The sequence below is a fragment of the Xiphophorus couchianus genome, chromosome 2 (assembly GCF_001444195.1).
Source record: "Xiphophorus couchianus chromosome 2, X_couchianus-1.0, whole genome shotgun sequence".
NCBI classification, from domain to species: domain Eukaryota; kingdom Metazoa; phylum Chordata; class Actinopteri; order Cyprinodontiformes; family Poeciliidae; genus Xiphophorus; species Xiphophorus couchianus.
Genome location: NC_040229.1, coordinates 15,097,712 through 15,115,142, shown reverse-complemented (window position 1 = coordinate 15,115,142; position 17,431 = coordinate 15,097,712). Strand labels below are relative to the sequence as shown.

Here is a 17,431-nt window from a genome sequence, read left to right as displayed (position 1 = left end):
TTTAAATATGAGAAAATGAAGGGGATTTTGTGAAACATCAAGTGTTGTCACAGCTTTGAAGTATTTATGTCGCTTCTGATACAATCCTATTTTGAATAGTGCATGTGTATTGGGATCAAGGATGTGGAATTTGCAGTGTTCTATTGCATCAGGACCGGTCAAATTATTTATGCTGAATGCCCCTATTTTTAAATATTAGTTTCATACACAAGGATCACCTAACCAGCTGATTGTTACATGTCAATGCCCCCAAGTGGTCAGGTAATTATTAGCCGACTTAATCAGAAAGTAGGGCAAGTCGTCATGTCGTGTCTAAGAAATCTGTTGCAGCCTGGCTTACTTAGGGATCACATAGCTAATGCTACAGTGTTAAACATGCAAGAAGGCAATGTTGGAATGTTATTTACATAAAGTAATGTGTCTTCCTGCACTGCTAAGGTGCAAAGCCAATACACAATTGTGTTGTAGAGACAAAAAAATCCCCACTTTTTCTCATGTTTATAAATACAATAAAAAGTTCAAAAACAGTGTTCTACAGAATCTGTAATGACTCTAAAATAATTCAGTTCAAGTTTGACTTGTCTAAAATTTGTAGTTTTCATGTATGTCTGAATTTAGGGTGATCCTACTGCCAAAAGAACTGAACATGCTCCTCTTGTGTTTTGCCTGAAAGTGATCAGCATATCCTTTTTTGGTTTAGTGTTTTTTTTTACCAGTATTTTTTATTTAAGCCAGAAATGTTCCAATGCAAATCAGATGTTTGTTTTAAATAGTGAAATAGCCCTTTATTTTGGGTCACATAGGGATAGATGGGATAGTAACGTGAGTGTAGTTTGACAGCTGTGGTACATAATTTTCTCCTACCACTCTAACAAATCGTTTCTGTCTTGGTATCTCAGTTATTTTAACCAAAAAAAATGTTTGCCATTCAAGGGAATATATTCTTTTTAGGAAACCCATAAGAAAAACTAAATAAATTCTCATGCAGAATGATTACTGCTAGACCTAAAGAAATAAATTAATTATAGTTATGTGGAAAGGTGGGACAAGTTGACAAACTCCAAAGGAGATTTGTTCTTTTCAACAGAATGGAGGTCATGTGGTTCCAGTAGAGTTTTGCTTTCTATGTGACTTCACATTTTGACTAAATTTACTATATATTTAGTCAACCAGTAGAAGGTTAATCCATACATTCTGGGTGCAAAGCATGAAGTACTCACCTTCCAATCTAACACTCACTTCTTTTTATCTATTGCTAAGATTGTTACTGTTTTAACAAAGACTTTTTTGACAACAGAAGTGTAAATCAGACTATATCCCTTTAGCTCCTTAAATGTATAACTACAGCTCAGTGGCAGCTCATAAACACTGGTAATTTTTTAATCCCTCTAACTGTCTGATGTAGGTTCAGAGGGTGAAAGCATTACTCGTTGAGGTGCTGTTTGTATAGCAGAACAGCCAGCAGTGACCTTTCAACTGTCCTGCCCTTGACTCAGACCTCAGGTGGTAAGCCACCGTGTTTGGCTCACTCAGCACATGTGCTGCTCAGCAGGGCAGAGCAGCTTAAGCTCCATATTTTCTTCTCTCGTTTGCTCTTTGAAACATGCCTAAGCAGGACGCTTCTTCACCTCTTCCACCTGACGTTAAGAAGTGACCTGTTGGCTGTATTTGTGAACTTTTGGATATTTGAGTTTAGCTTGATAATTAAATTTGGGCTTTTTGCTTTCTTAAAGGAGCAGAAAACCTCCACATGCATGCTGTGTGGTTTTGCGCGGCCAGACTGCTGGGAGCATGCGGTGGAGCAAAGGTGACGACTTTAACAAGTCGAGTCATTTTGCACGTTTAAGATCCCTCCTCCTCTTTCTGTTTGTTTCTGCAAGAAAACCCCACAGAATTACAAAAGTGCGTTATATCTAACTTGATCGCCCAGATTGAAAATACAGTGGGTTGTAAAAGTATTAATATAACTCAATCTTTTTTTCACTTTGTTAAGTAAATCCACAAATTTCAGTGTGTTTTAATAACGTGACAGTCCAATACTTAAAACATTAAAAAAGTTTTCAAAAATGTAACTCTGAAATACTCTTTCTTATCAGGAAGAAATATTTTTTTGATATTAAATGTTAAAAAGGCTTGCCATAATGTGTGACTTACCTCACTGGCATCCTTAAAAAAAATTTAAAAAATTACTCTGTAAGAACAGCACGATGAGAAGTTACAATTGTTTTGTTGCTAACTTTGTGCGTGTGCATCGGAGGAGCACTCTATACAACTATAGGGGCAACACAGACTAAACGTCCTGTCAACCGATCCCCTCACCTAAGCTGAGGATCTCTGCATCACCTTCAAAGTTAGTTCCTCTAAGCTGCTGCTCTGATTAGTACTTTATGTTCTTTATTAGTACTTTAGTGTTTTGATGAGCACTAATGTGTTAATTTTCTTAAACAAACATCTGAGATCTTTACAATAACAATGTATTCATACTGAGACTCAATAACACAAATTGACTGTACTTACTGATTTTATAACCTTCCAAGACAATTGGTTGCACTTATAGTTTTATGTATGGGTGCCATGGTAAAGGGGCCGGATAAAAATACCTGTCGCATTCAGATTTAAATTTGTGAACATTTTTGAAAACCACATCGTTCCAGCTCACAATTTTACTCTACTTTGTATTGGTCTGTCACTTAAAATCCAACAAAAAAACATGGAAGTTTGAGAAACTGTTTGTGAACATGTATTCATACAGAGATTAATTGAGAGCAATTGACAAAATGTGAGAAAGCTCTAGGGGTGTAAATAGTTCTTGTTTTTATTTACCTTAGTTGTCATTATAACCTTCTTCAACCTAAAGTAAATTAAGTAATGCGTACAGTGCTGTGACCAGATAATCAAGCTGAATTCTGCATAAAGCAAAACTGAAGTTAAGAAAGACATCAATTTGCTGAGTTGCATTTTAACTGCATCTTAATGAGACTTTGGTTAAAAAAAAACCATAAATCAAAGGAATACATTATAATATAATTTTCAAGATCAAAAGATCTCCCATGACTGCTAATATACCCTGCTGTATTGATGCTCTTCTGGAGAACCTTTAAAGCATCTCTCACCAGAGGTTTAACTTCTTGGCCTGTTTCCGGAGTCGATTATGAAGAGAACAACAGATAAACAATTGAAGCGTACACAGAGTAAACTTTTTCAAGACTCTGTTTGATGAAGCAGTTTATGTGCAGTTATAGAGTGTTAAAATAGACTCTGTAAATCATTGTGTTTATTGCCTTTTAATCCAACCTCCCATTACGCTACCCACAATAGCACAAAGTATAATGCATGTAGAAATGTTTATCAGTAGTTGGTATAGTAATTAGAGCTGTGAGACTTAGGTGTCACAGCTCATATATCAAGGCCATTGAGTAAACCTCCAGGAGCTGCTGGAAATACCAGCTGGATCTCCAGCTGCTGGACCATTCTGGTGCTGCAGGAAGGAGACCTGGTCTGTTAACATCCTTTGATTTCTGTCTGTCTGTCAGAGAAGCCTTGTGATTCGGGACAGCTGAGGGGGATGTGATTCACCCCATTAATCTGTAGTAGATCCGTCATGTTAACAGAGTAGGGAAGTGACCCCTGGTCCCCTCACGCGGACCTTTCCTCTTTCCTCTCGTCCACCATATGGATCTGACTTGCAGTTAAAATTTTCTCCCTCTCTCATCTGAGAACAGCATTGTGAAAGCCAAAAGCATGGAGTTTCCGAGTGGTGTTGTAATACATCTATGCATAGATGCAGTTTAAGAGACTACAATCTGGCACTCTAATCTTGCTTAATTTCAGGGAAGTATAAATTTGATCATGTATTGACTTCTACAGCTTGCAATCTAAATATTATCATTCCTCTTTTCAACGCTTGTATTTGTACATTTTTGTTATGGTCATGTCAGTAGTAGACTTTCTCTGTGAATACAAGGCATTGAGAAATGATTGACTTTGCATCTCCTGCTTCCAGATCCCATCTCTCTCCATCTCTCTCAGTGTGACTGTGACTGCGAGAGAGGTGTCGAGCCTGCCCGCTGTTTGCGCGGCAGCCCGTCTGTCCTCTCCTTTTTTCTCCCTGTCCACTTTCCATCTGTGTGCTACGGGCTGCAGATTTAGGTGAAAACGGTGTAGTGTTTCCACCAGTGAGCTGTTGCTGTCCTGTTTTTATGTCAGACTGTGTTCTTCACATTGTTTTCCCTTCCCCACACCTCCACCACTCCCCGGCCTGTGTTTTAGCTGCCTGGAGTGTTCACATTGTACACGGTGATTATGGAAGGGGGGACATTCATCATCAACCACCAGACTTGGGATCTCAGAACCAGCAGCTATAATCTAAAAAGGCTAGGAGTCAGGATCCAAGGGCTGTCCAAAGAATCAAAAAATATTCTCAGAGAGATGAGCAGGGCCTGTGGCTTTTTCTATGTCTGTGTGTCTTTCTCTCAGGTTTTCCTCACAGTGCTCATGTGACAGCTAATACATATCATCTGATTTGTGAAATACTGTGGGCTGGACCTGCAGAAATACTCGGATTATGGTAAACAGTGTTTGTCACACTCAACAGCCATGAATGTTCCTATGGTTTAGTCTCACTTACTGGTGAAATTGATTTACTATAAAAAAAAGCAGTTGGCATATAAATGTTAAATTCAGTAGAAATTGATAATTTAATTATAGCTCATACAACAGATAAAATATGTAGGCATTCCAGCTAGTAGAAAGCTGCAAAACGCTTCCTCATTGGTGCTCATTTTTTTGTGTTGAAAATGCATCAACGGCATTAGTGGTATACATCCATCACGTTGGCTGGTTTGAGGCAAATTCAAGTATGTAATACAAGAAACTGAAGTCTGGAATGAGCTGTATAAAATAACACAATGCTGATGTGCCCCCACCTGTTGCTGCACACCGGTAGCTAACTCGCTCAAAAAAGGTTATTACATGTTTCACTTGATCAGGAATAACAAATTTGATTGTTTGAAAAAAAACAAAAAAACAGGTAGGCATTTTGTAAAAAAAAAAAAAAGAACCAATCACATTATGGTGTGTCAGCCTTTGATCGATTTGATCAACAGATAAACCAGCCTGCTAATTCATTTGCATATGTCTAAAAATTCCACTTCACATGAGCCTTGCATTTTCCACATGACACATATGTGCACACCAGTTATGGAACTAGTGCTGCTCAAATGTTGCAGCTATGATCCAGTAAGAATTGCTGTTACTCAGCCTTTACCTGCCTTATACAAGCATTGTTTAAAATTGAAAGTGGAACGTAACCCAACAAATTGATTTGCAGACTGGCAGGAAGTGTTCCTACTCTGTGCAACAAGTATGTTAATGCTTTACTATTTTGATTAAAACAAATCTTGTAAAAAATTTCTGCTTTAATTTTTTCTGTGATGTTTTTATTGGAGGTTATTATATACAGTACTTTAAGTGATCATCATTTGCCGTGCTCATTTTCTTGTATTTTTCTCCTAAATTTCAGTATGTTCCGTTTAATTAAAAAAGTTGCTTTCCTGTTTGACCTTGTTGAACCAGGGTTACTCAAAATCCAAAAGTTTAAAGACTTAGATGGAAGACCTCCAGCATCATTCAGCTGTACATTGTGTTGTGTAAATGAGAGAGTGCATGCTTTAATCTAACCACTTTTGATGAAATGTAAAATGTGAATAACAGGCCTTATGTGGCATAAAAATTCTAGAAAATAAAGATCAGTTCTGCTAAAGCTAGTTCCTTTTGCTGTTGTTATGACTCACGGCCATGCTCACTCCTCAGATTGCATAAACCTTTTATGTAATGGAACACTGTGGGAAAGAGGCATCGAGTGGAAGATAAAAATGGGAAGAGAAAATCAAATATTTATTCTGAACTTTTGGATTTTTTTTTTTCCATTAAGAGCAGGCGACTTCTGGCTGAAACTCTCAGATAGTATAGAACCCCCCCCCCAATATATATATATATATATATATATATATATATATATATATATATATATATATATAGCAAAAGTGAAGCAGATAAAATGAGTATCTTGGCTTTTAATTCAGATTCTTATTGCTGTGATTGGGTAAATGCGCCACTGCTGAGACACATTATGCATAACGTCTCTAATATCCTCACGGTGTGGATTCCCCCTGGAGGAAGATCTCGGTTCATCGCTGCTGTTTACCATTTCTGAGCTACGGTCTGTGCAACATCAAAAGCCCGCCATGACACTTAACACAGACTGTAGGGTTCCTGTGGGGTGTTTGTGTGTGTGGGGAGATTGTGGCTCCCTATGGGGTTGGCATTACTATCGCTCCCTGGTGAGAAGTCCAACTCATGATCGACAACCATGCAAATGGACAAATGCCGTCATCCCATATCAGACAGCAGCACTACACTGTAATTTTATGCAAATTTATAAACCTCTAGGACCATGCATGCATTAGTTTTTATTTGTGCGTGCATCTTTATGTTGGTGTGCAGCTGCCAAAAGGGAAAATTCTGACTGCAAATGTGAAAAAGGAACATAGAAGTACTCGAGTAGACATGTAACATGTAGCACAATTTACCAGAGCAAAGTGTGATAAGAAGTATTCATTCTTTGTTAAGTTGAAACAGAAAGGTCATGTGGACTGCTATTGAGAACCTTTTCACTGAGGTGTTAGTTGTTAAAACAAGAAAAGCAAACCATGAAGCAAGTTGTTGAATATTAGTTTGTCCATTACTACTTAATATAAACTGGCTGATTGCAAAATGTTCAAAACAGTCAGAAAGGTTAGACAGGTAGAGAAAGTCATAGTTATTTTTAAATTAGGGTGCTGTTATTTAGAGTTTAGGAGTACCATTCTCAACCAAGCAGTTTATGCTTCTTTAATTTCCTACTTTCTTCATAATAATATTTTGCTGAATTGCTCAGGTAGTGCAATCATAGTTTATGGAAAAAGATCCATACTAGACCCTTGTGTAAATATTGAAAAGCTTTCTGACTGCTTTATTACATTAGACTGATTTGATCTTATGCCACTCCATGTAGAGTTTAGAAAGTTAGATATCATGTATTAGAATTGATTTGGAATCGAGATGAACTTTTACCTTGTTGGAAATTAGTTTGTCCATTACTACTTAATATAAATTGGCTGATTGCAAAATGTTCCCAACAGTCAGAAAGGTTAGACAGGTAAGGTTAGAAGTCAGCTGAATTGCATATATTTTAATAAATGAAGGAATTGAAATTTCTTCATAGAAAATGAAAATGATGATTTCCTCATTTGTTTTGGAGCTGCCTCCAAGAACAGTCATTCCCATTTTGTTTTCTTTGTTAAAAAGCAAGTAGCTGCCTACCATCCTTAAAGTTAATGAATATTGTGTATTACAATTACTTCTAAATAGTAAAAAAATAGCATGAAAATGCTAAATCTGAGTTTAACTGTATGTTTAATAAATATATAAATGATAGATTTTATTGTGACCCCTGGCAACCCCAGCGGGATAAGCGTATGATGATGGATGGATAGATGGATGGATTGATTTTATTGGAAATGATGATTAGACAGAGTGGTTTTCATCATTCCACTTGTTCAAGAAAGGAAATGTAGATGCCTAACCGTTGCGATTTTGTTCATTTGAAAATAAATGGTCGAAGTTGTTTTCACACATTATTACCTAAAGGTTCCATCTGACATGGGAATGAGATTTCTACGGTCTGACAACTTTAAGTTAAAATACCAGTATTTCATGGTGTTTACAATACGCAAGTAATTAAACTAAGAAAACCCCCAAATAACTGTGTAATATAACATTTTGGCTTTCTTTAAATTAATATAACAACCTATAATTCTACTTCTAAGAATGTAGCATATTAATTCTTCTAGGAATAATTCTACTATTAAGCCCACTTACTTGTTATTTTTTTGAGTTTGAGACTTAAACTGAAGTGAAATTCTCAAATAAACTTTGGCTAAATTCACCAAATGAAATGCTTATTGCTCAGAATATTGAACCTTTTTGCCCTACTGCTCTTCGTTTTTATTTTTTTGTCCTCACATTCCTAAATTTCTTTTAATTTTGTACATCACAACAGTTAAAGTTTAAGCCTTTAACTGTCGCGATGGCCCTGGTGTCCTCATGGCCCCATTGACAAGCATTTAGAGAATGACAGTTAAGGGGTTAACGGCGCTCCCTTGAAAACAGAGGTGAGCATGTTTAGTGCTAAGTGATTTAGATGTTTCACTACTTGATTCCAGCTGAATCAAATAAATGGCTCATTATCAGAATCCTGCAGAACTTCATGACGTGGTGTTAAATCAGCTATTTGTTTCATGTGTGACAGAACAGGGACAAATCCAAAAAATATAGAACTTCAACCTCGAGGACCTGAATTGCCCAACTCTTGTTTAATGCATCAATAGGATTTCTCAGAAATACATTAAGATCTAACTCTGAAACTTATATAGAGCAACAAAACTAAGGGGATGCTTTTGCAGGCGTTCTGTACCAACTGAAGTGCTTTACGATTTCTCTGTTGTCTTGTGCAATCATCTTTATTATGACATCGCTCATCCCCTGCCCTTGCATCGAAGAAGTTATCATCCTTTTCTCTGTTCATGAAAGTTTCACTCAAACACGCATCAAGGGATTTACCTTGAGGAGGGGAGTTGCTTTTCTACATGAAATGGATATAACTGCTAGGTGAGGGTCATCTCTTTATCCTTGAGAAACTAAGAATCCATTCATTGGCTGGGCTTGAAAACCTGACTGACGCAAATGGATCATTGGGAATAGAAGTGTCCCAGCAGTAATTATGTTACAACGTTGCTACCGCACACTACCACAGAGGTGGGACGGGATGAGTAGGGGGGCTTCTTTTAGTCTTGTCTCTCTTACGTTCTTCTACACAGTTAATACATTATTACTCATTTTTCTCTCCTTTCTTCTTATTTTCTTTCCATTTCTCTTTCATGCGAACATCTACTATCAATTCCAAACATTCTTGTCTGCAGTGGAAAGTTTCTGACTGGCATTTATCCATCTCTGTTGACTCTTAAAAATAGGAGTAAGTTTGTAGCTGTTCTTTTTACCTATTTGTCACTCTAGATCTCTGCTCCCAGTGCCTTAAAGGGACAGGAAAAAGTGTCTGTTTCATTTTTTTGTCCTGCTTTCTGGGGCTCTGTGTCTCTAAGTCAGTTGGAAAAGAGACATGAAATTAATGTAATGTCAATGGCGTTTTCTCATGAAACCCCCAAGGCACTTACTCAAAGTCACCTTGCATAGTCCTCTCATCCCCTGACAGTACTCTGAGAGTGAGATGGAGGATGCCTGTCTGGTAAGGCTGTCAGCATACGATGTCCTTCGGTTATTGGTTGTTATATCCACTCATCATCATTCGTATTTGCTAGATTGGATCCATGTACGTTATTTATCTGGAGGAACGACATCATTTCCATTCAGCTCCCTGCATAATGTGGCCCATACATATATATATATATATATATATATATACATATACCATGAAACGTTTTCTTGGAGGGACCAGGTTCATCCTGTGGGGTTTTCTTCCCTTTTCATGTCATTTTGGAGGTGTTAAGTAGCTTTCTGTCTCCTGGTCCCTGTCTTACAGCACCATCCCCCAGTCCAAGCAAGGTGCTAGCAGCATGGAGGATTGTTTGAACTTGCATTGATCCAATGTGGGATTACAGCTGGGTCATCGGAGAGTTGGACGAGCTCTCAGTCATCAGGGCAGATTAACCACTCGCTGTCTGCTTGGCTGCCATTTCAGTGCAGGCTCTAGATGCTGGCTTTTTGGCGGCCTTGCAGTGTTCCTTTTTGAACAATGCATTTTTGCATCTTCATTGAATCTGTTGCAGACTGGCTGTAGAATGCTGAATGAAACATGACTAAAAATTGTATAATTGGAATCTACAAGCAACCTCTTTATGATTGACTAGTTCTTACTGTTTAGACTAGAGATCCACCAATTGATCGCCCATTTCTCTTTTTCACTGCACTATCACTATTGGATAGTGTTAGTGCATTTTTTTTAATTTTATATAAATCAGACAGGTTAGGGGGGTATGTTGTCAATACAATGTGAGTCAGAGCAATATCACAATCATAAAGTACTGATATAATGCAATGTATATACATTAAATTTCTAGACACCAATGATATACTATATTTGGCAGATGGATTGACTTTTACTTCATATCATGCCAACTTCTGATATGGATATTATTCTAAAGTTCATAACAAAAGATTGAGGTATTTTGATTTCTGGAAACAATGTGTAGATTGAGAAAACGTGACTTAGTCACCGTTGATAACAGTATTACAAGATTCAGCAATCATATCTGATATTGCTGTCAAGTGATTTCCTGATATTGAAAAGCACCAACTTTTATTAAAGAACCTGCAGCATATTTTCTATCTCTTTTATGTTTTACAGTCCTTAAAAGATGAGCCAGACTTCAAAGAAAACCGCATAATAGCATCAACCTGAATAAAGGATTTATCTGTGCATCTCTGGTGCAGTTTAACACCTACAGTGTTCATACCACAGTCATTCAGATCTTTCCTTGAAATGTTATTCAAATCATTGTTCTGTATGAGAAATGGCACCCTGAGCATTGCTTTACATAGAAAGGGGAAGTGCTGCAGAGGTTTTGCAGACATGCCCCCTTTTACATTTCTCAAAGGCTCTTGTTTCACTTTTTTTTGTTCAAATGCCCTTGCAATAGCTGTTATTAATTATATCTCATTAGTCGCCTTGGAAACGGAGGTGAAGGAATGTATAGTATGAATTCAAAGAAAAAGAAATAAATCATGTGAAAAGGAAAGAAAGAGACAGAAAGAGAGAAGGAAAGGGTGAGAGCTAAGAAGAAATGAGGGAAGGAGAAAGTGGTTGTTGAGGGATCAGCCGCGTGTCAGATTAGCATCAGGAGACATTAACACTAGTGATGCTGCGAGGGCCACAATCCTGCCTTTCACTGCTGGAGAGGGAGATAAGCACGCTCTCACAAAAGAGCAAGAGGGAGAACACGAGAGAGGCTTGGCTTGCCTCCACTCCCCTCAGGCCAGCAGCCCCATTTACAGGTACAGCACCTCCTGATGAACACAAGAACAAAGAGATGGATGTTCCCTTTCTACTGTAGCCATGTCAAAGCGCCTTTTAAACACAACTATGGATTAGGGCTGGCTCACTTGAGTCTTCAGACTGCCTGAAGGCTGATCATAAAGGAGTGACTGCGGTGACACTTTGAGTTTGATACACCTAAAAGCGGTGTCATGGATTATTTCACTGAATGCTTTTATCAATTCATATTGGGGATTACAACAAGAGAACGTTAGATTCTCCAAAATGTGTTTCAGTTATAATCTTGTTTTTTCACTGTTATTAACTGGTGTTGCACGAGTTATGATTCATTCTTATGTAACCGGCGGAGTGTTTGAATAACCAGAAGAAGCTCTCTTTGTCTGCTATAAAGGCAGGGGCTGACAGTCTAATGTGCAGATTGTCCAGCCCGTGTAATGATCCACACTGTAATCGCTGAGCGTGGCCACAGGAGATGAGCCAGTTGTTGTTGTTTAGTCTCGGACTTGCATTCAGGAAGGTAATAAGTGGAAGGATAAGCGGGGCAGGGAGTCCTGACGTGGTCCCTCCCTTTCTTCCTTTCCCCCTGACTCCTCTCCCTGCAGAGGGCACACAGAAGAGTCCTGAATAACAGGAAGTGTAGGGGCAGGAAGTTAAGTCTTGTCTGCCCACGGCCTGTGGTAGGATACTGAGGCTAACTCTGTTTTTTGTACAGGAAGCACAACTGTCACGGCTTTGCTCAGTCTTTGGCTGGTGTCCATCACCTTCACTGAAGCACAGGCATCTAGCTGCATAGGTTTTACTTCTTTAAACCAAACAGACACTGTGCAAACATGATCTGTAGGACTCTGGTTAAGCTAGAAACATTGCTTAGTATGTTCAGTTCATTTATTTAGTTTTTATACCGCCATTACTTACCCAGCTTTCAGTTTGTTTTGTCATTCTTTGGTTATTTACCTGCTTCTCCCCTGTAAGTTTAATTAGTCATTTCCCCTCAATTGTCCCTATTCATGTCCCCTTACAGCTGCAGCATGCCTGAGTAATCAGTCACCGGTTCTTCAAGCCTTCTGCCTTCCAAAATCAGAAAACAAATACATGTTCTATGCTCTTTTCCTTTATTTTTGAAAGTTTGGCTGAAAAAAAAATCTGTCTTGTACTTTCAGTTAATTTAGTTCAATATCCCTGTCCTAGTTTGTTGCTTGTTAGCTGGACCTCATGAGACTTGCAATGTGTCAGTAGTTTTTATAGCAAGTATCACCTCAGTAAATATTAGTCTTTTTTCAAGTAACACTCATACTCAAAGTCAGTAGCATAACCCTGTTTTCTTAGTTTATAACATTATCTCATAGAAATAATCAAATTGTATATTTAATTAGACATTTTCCAAGTTGAAAAAGTATTTCCAAAAAAGGTCTTCTGAAGTTGGAATTCAACTGGAAACATCAAGGGTTTCTCTCCAACCCCAGTCTCAAACTCCAATATGGCTGCCAAGCATATAAAACTGTGTAATAACTGCAGTAAACTAATGCACAGTACTATGCAACTATGCAAATTTAATTATTTACTTGTTTTGCTAACATAGTTAACTAATCACTTAGAACATCAAATAGCAAAGCCGGCTGGTCTTTTAATTAAAAACTTAAACACTCCTAGGTTGAGCTTGTTGTTATTCCCAGATCCGTGTTCTGAGTTTATTGGAACACAACATAGCATTAATGCTAATCCGGGATCATGGTCATACTCTTCAGATTATGTAAGATGTATTTTTTTTCTATCATTCTGCACTAATTAGAATAAGAACTTGTTTTAGCTGTTAGTGCTTGTTGGCTCTGCAGCTAAGTTAGTTAATTCATATTTAATGTACAAATAATTAATTGATACCCAGTGGTAGTAAAACCATTGTTTGATGTCATTTTATGCTAGAGTCTACATAAGGCAACAGTGAAGAAAGTTATCTTATCATTTGGGGGACCAATCTCAGGCTTGCAGGTGGATTTAACAGAGTTGTCAAGTGTGTTATCTGCACTTGACAACTCTGTTCTTGAGAGCCAAAATGAAAGCAAATTTCTGGAGCCTTAAAACAACTGCAGACTGTAAAAGCTATCCAATTTAACATAAAATTAAATCATTGTAAATATGGTAAATTGTTATTGTAGTATAGGACAACTCAAGGACAGTTTGTAGATGTTTAAAACTGACTGTTTCTCTTCCAGTCAGCTGCTCTGACTAGAAATATGTTAAATGACTGTTTCTGAACAATAGAAATATATTGAAAGTCTATATAACAGTTTTTGCTTAAACTGCTATGATGCTTTAGAGAGATTATAGTTGTTAGCACATTAGAAGTTCAGATTGGTCATAGACTGTCGGTCTCAGCCTCTGGGATGAACTAACCTCTATTCATACTAACTGATTATGAGAAGATAGTTATCTACTGTAGTAGGATTATAATTGTGTAAAACCAACAGAATGTGACTTCAAAAATCCTGAACTATTTCTTTAAGTGAAGAAACAAAAGCAAACCAGCATCCCTGTCACTTGTCTTGCCCTGTTGACTTACTGCTCTGTTACTTGTGTAGCATGCTTCAAGCTGCATGTGTGCTGAACAGGGGGCACACTTTAGTAAGGCCAGGACTTGTTGTGTTGGTCGTGTGTTATTGACTTTCTGTCAAGCTGACGTGGCCGTTTCTATGGTGACGTGTTCTTTGCACATTGATTTATGTGTTACAAATGTTAGGTAAGCATCTTTCAGAAGTGCTAGATGTGATTATATCAGAGCGGGTCAGGTACACTGGATTATACCAAGGTCCTTTTAATGGTGTTACATGCAGATTGCTATGTTCAAGTCATAAAGATGCTGGTCTAATGGTTTTTTCCATCTGACATCCTTTTGTAATTTCTTTTAAAGAATATGTGAAAAAATTTTAAGTTCAGAACAAATATTTCTGTCAAGGTTTTATTTGTATTTATATTTTACTGAATCACAAATGAGATGTAGTCTAAGATCATGTGAGAGTGATAACCAGAAGTTTTCCACAGAGAGGCCGTCAATCACAGACACACATAAAAACACCTTCCACCAATTTAGACCCACAAATAAATATAATATGCTTTGAATTTTGCAAGAAAAATGACGGATTAGGAGAAACTTTCACCCTGGATTGATATTGAACAATTGCATTGCATTATATAATATAAGTTAGTCTGTCATCTATGAGAAACTGTAGAAAATTGATAACTTCATGGTTAGATTCAGTTGGGGATTATAAATACAATATACTCCATAAGAGTCCTTTGAACGATGACCCTAGTTGTTCACCCCATTCATAAAAAGGATAAAACACAAAACTAATTTAATGTGCTAATAATTTAAAATTAATCTGCTTAGAAATAGTATGTTATTTTGTGTTTCCCAAATTTTTTACTCTAAAGGTTTTAGAATGTTGCTGTGATGTAAGCAGAGGAGCTACAAAGGTACTATAAACTAATTGCAAAGTAATGAGTTAGAACAGAAAATACTATTTAAATTACTAGCAACTCTCATTCTGAAATGATGCTTTACTAACAAGAGCGACAATCATTTTTTAGATTTTTCATTTAGTGAAAGCCCTTTATTCACACAGTTTTAACATTATTCAAAATGCAAGTGTTTGTTTTTGCCATTAACAGATTCAGATCAATATATGACTGCAGCTTCAGTGAAACAACTCCCCAGAGGCTCAATTTCCCTGATTTTATTTTTCTCCTCCCGTGATTTCTGACCGAAGACCTAAAACATCTAAGATTTAAAAGACTAGTTCATTCTAAGCGATTGTTTTCAAGTGTCCTGTATGCAAATCCAAGATCATGTGGGTTAAACTTAATCCTTTTTTTTGGTTAAATGTGGGGCACAAAAGCAATATCTTCTGTTTTCGGACAGATTCAAAAGTTATAACTTAAATGACATACAGATTCATTTTATGGCTCATCTGGGTTCAATTTCAATATTATTGCTGCAGGGAAAATATTTTGCATTAGAAATTACAGTATTTAAAAGCTCATGCTTCAAAATTGAAATGCTTTGTCTAATCCTGGTTGCTCTGAAAACGTAGTTTTTTACATTCCACAAATCAGTTAATACACGGCTGTTAATATTCACATCTCAGGTATAAATAATATAGGTCTATTGCTTAATAAACCACATCTCTGTCCACATTTTAACTCTTAATAGGGTAATGCTTAAAATGTGCCGTACTACATATAGATGTAAGATTTGCATTATAAAATCTTCTGATATATTAGGTAAAGTTATCAAGCTGTACATTTTCAACATAGTTGTAGAAATTAAAATGTGAAACCCTGAGACAACAGTCTTATTAGCTCTACATTTTGAGAGGGTTTGATTACAGTAGACATCAGCTGGAATCACGGCACACCTGGAGTTCGAAGGCCCTCTCGGTTTGTCATCTCACATCTGTGCATGGAGGCTGTCTGGGCCCAATCTGCTATGCCCCATAGTTTGAGCTACTTGGCCCTGACAGCCTAAAGACAGGAAAGTAAACACATGATTTTAATAAAGTACCTCGATTCTGACTGATTTATTTCAAAACCCTTATCAATACAATGGCACTCAAAAATGTACACAACCTTGTTAAAATAATAAAAAAGGACAAGGCAGATCATTCAGAACTTTTCCACATATAATATGTTTGTTAGAGGAAGTTGAAGAAAGAAAACCATGAAATGGATGAAATGGTGCATTTTTATTTAACCACAGCATTCCATTTTATTTGTAAGGAGTCTTACCTTACTTAAATCATGTCTTTTCAATATTTTCCCAACCCCCTCACAAAGGTTTTCAAAATCTGTCATTATAAAGAGATATCCTGTCCATGGCCCTCTTTAGGCGGCCCTACAGATTCACCTCTGGCTACAGCATTTCAGAGCTAAACTATTCCTCTCAAAATTTCTTTGTCATATGTATTTGGATGTGTGATGTAACTCATATGTTCAAATATAAAGTCCTTCTTCAGCCTTCTAAAAGGCTTAAGAAACCTGAAAGGTGTGGGTCAAAACTGACTGGTACATACGTCACCGGGGATGGGTAAAAAAGATACCCAGATTCTTTTGGGGACAGTACACTTTGTCACCGTATTTTTATTTTATTTTTACTTTTTATCTTTTTGTGATCCGCACTTAATCCCTAGAAAAGATATTTTTGTTGCAGGGCACCTATTATTCACAGGCTTGTTCTAATTTAAACACGGCTGTCAGTCTGCATGTTTCAATTGGCGAAAGAAGGGGAACATTGTCATTATTTTGTGGTCTGTTGTGATGTGGTTTGATGAAATTCTTTGTGGGGGTTCATGCAGTTCCTTTCCTTGGCTCTGACAGCAGTGTGTGTGGGTAGTTAGCAAGGTGATCTCAGTGAAGTTTGCCTACAGTGGAGCCCTGATTCAGACAGCCAGACACCATAATGCCCGTTCATCTGTAACCCATAATGACTGCGTGTGACTGGAACTGGTCATTTTCGTTTCCCCTGCCAGGTCAGCCCCCTGTCTCGCTCACCGCGCAAATGCTGACTGCATCTCATGGCTGGAGTTGCTAACCTTTCCACATTTGTTCTCATACTGTATGGGAGATAGTTGTTTGGACAGTTTCTATTTGCCAGGTGGAAGTGATGGATGTGCCTCTAGGGAGTGGACAGTATCTCTTTTGCAAAGAAGCCGAGACAGGGCCTCGTTAGATGCTCCCCGGGGCACATTGTGCCCTAAACTACTGGCCAGGTTACTAGCTCCTGTGAGAATATACCCCTGGATCTTCTCGTCCCTGCTGCCTCCTCTTCCAACCTTGGAGAATTCAGCTACTCTAATGTGAACACTGAACTGGAAATCTCCTTAATCATCTTAAGAGCAAAGCAAGCGTCAGTGTGGGTCTGCTTAGAAAACATTTTAAAAAACAGCTGAAGCTGATGAACCATTGAATTTTCATCTAAAGTAAAAACACTTTCTAACTCATAAATTATACAGCATGAAGTCAAAGTTATTGGGTTAAAATCAACTCAATTTGGGTTATTTTTCCAAACCTATGTTTAGGTAAAATATGGATAGATGCAGAGCTGTGTTGTTCTAGCACAATAGGATTAGGCTACAGGTTCACCACACTAGAATGGGTTAGAATCTAACATCCAGGCATAGAATGGTATGAGTCGCACTGTATGATAACCTTAAGTAAAAATACCACTGTATATTTAGCAGGAATGCTGCTCATATCTTGCACACTGCTGTTTTTAAACAATGTTGACCTTAATGGATGGTTGTTCCTCTACTGTAAAGTTTTCACTCC

The 17,431-nt window shown here is 37.6% G+C and overlaps 1 protein-coding gene across 13 annotated transcripts in view; it reads left to right on the top strand.

Moving 5' to 3' along the window:
• The window catches only part of mef2aa (myocyte enhancer factor 2aa), a 75,827-nt gene that overhangs the window by 7,808 nt on the left and 50,588 nt on the right, over window positions 1-17,431 (top strand). The window lies entirely within an intron of this gene.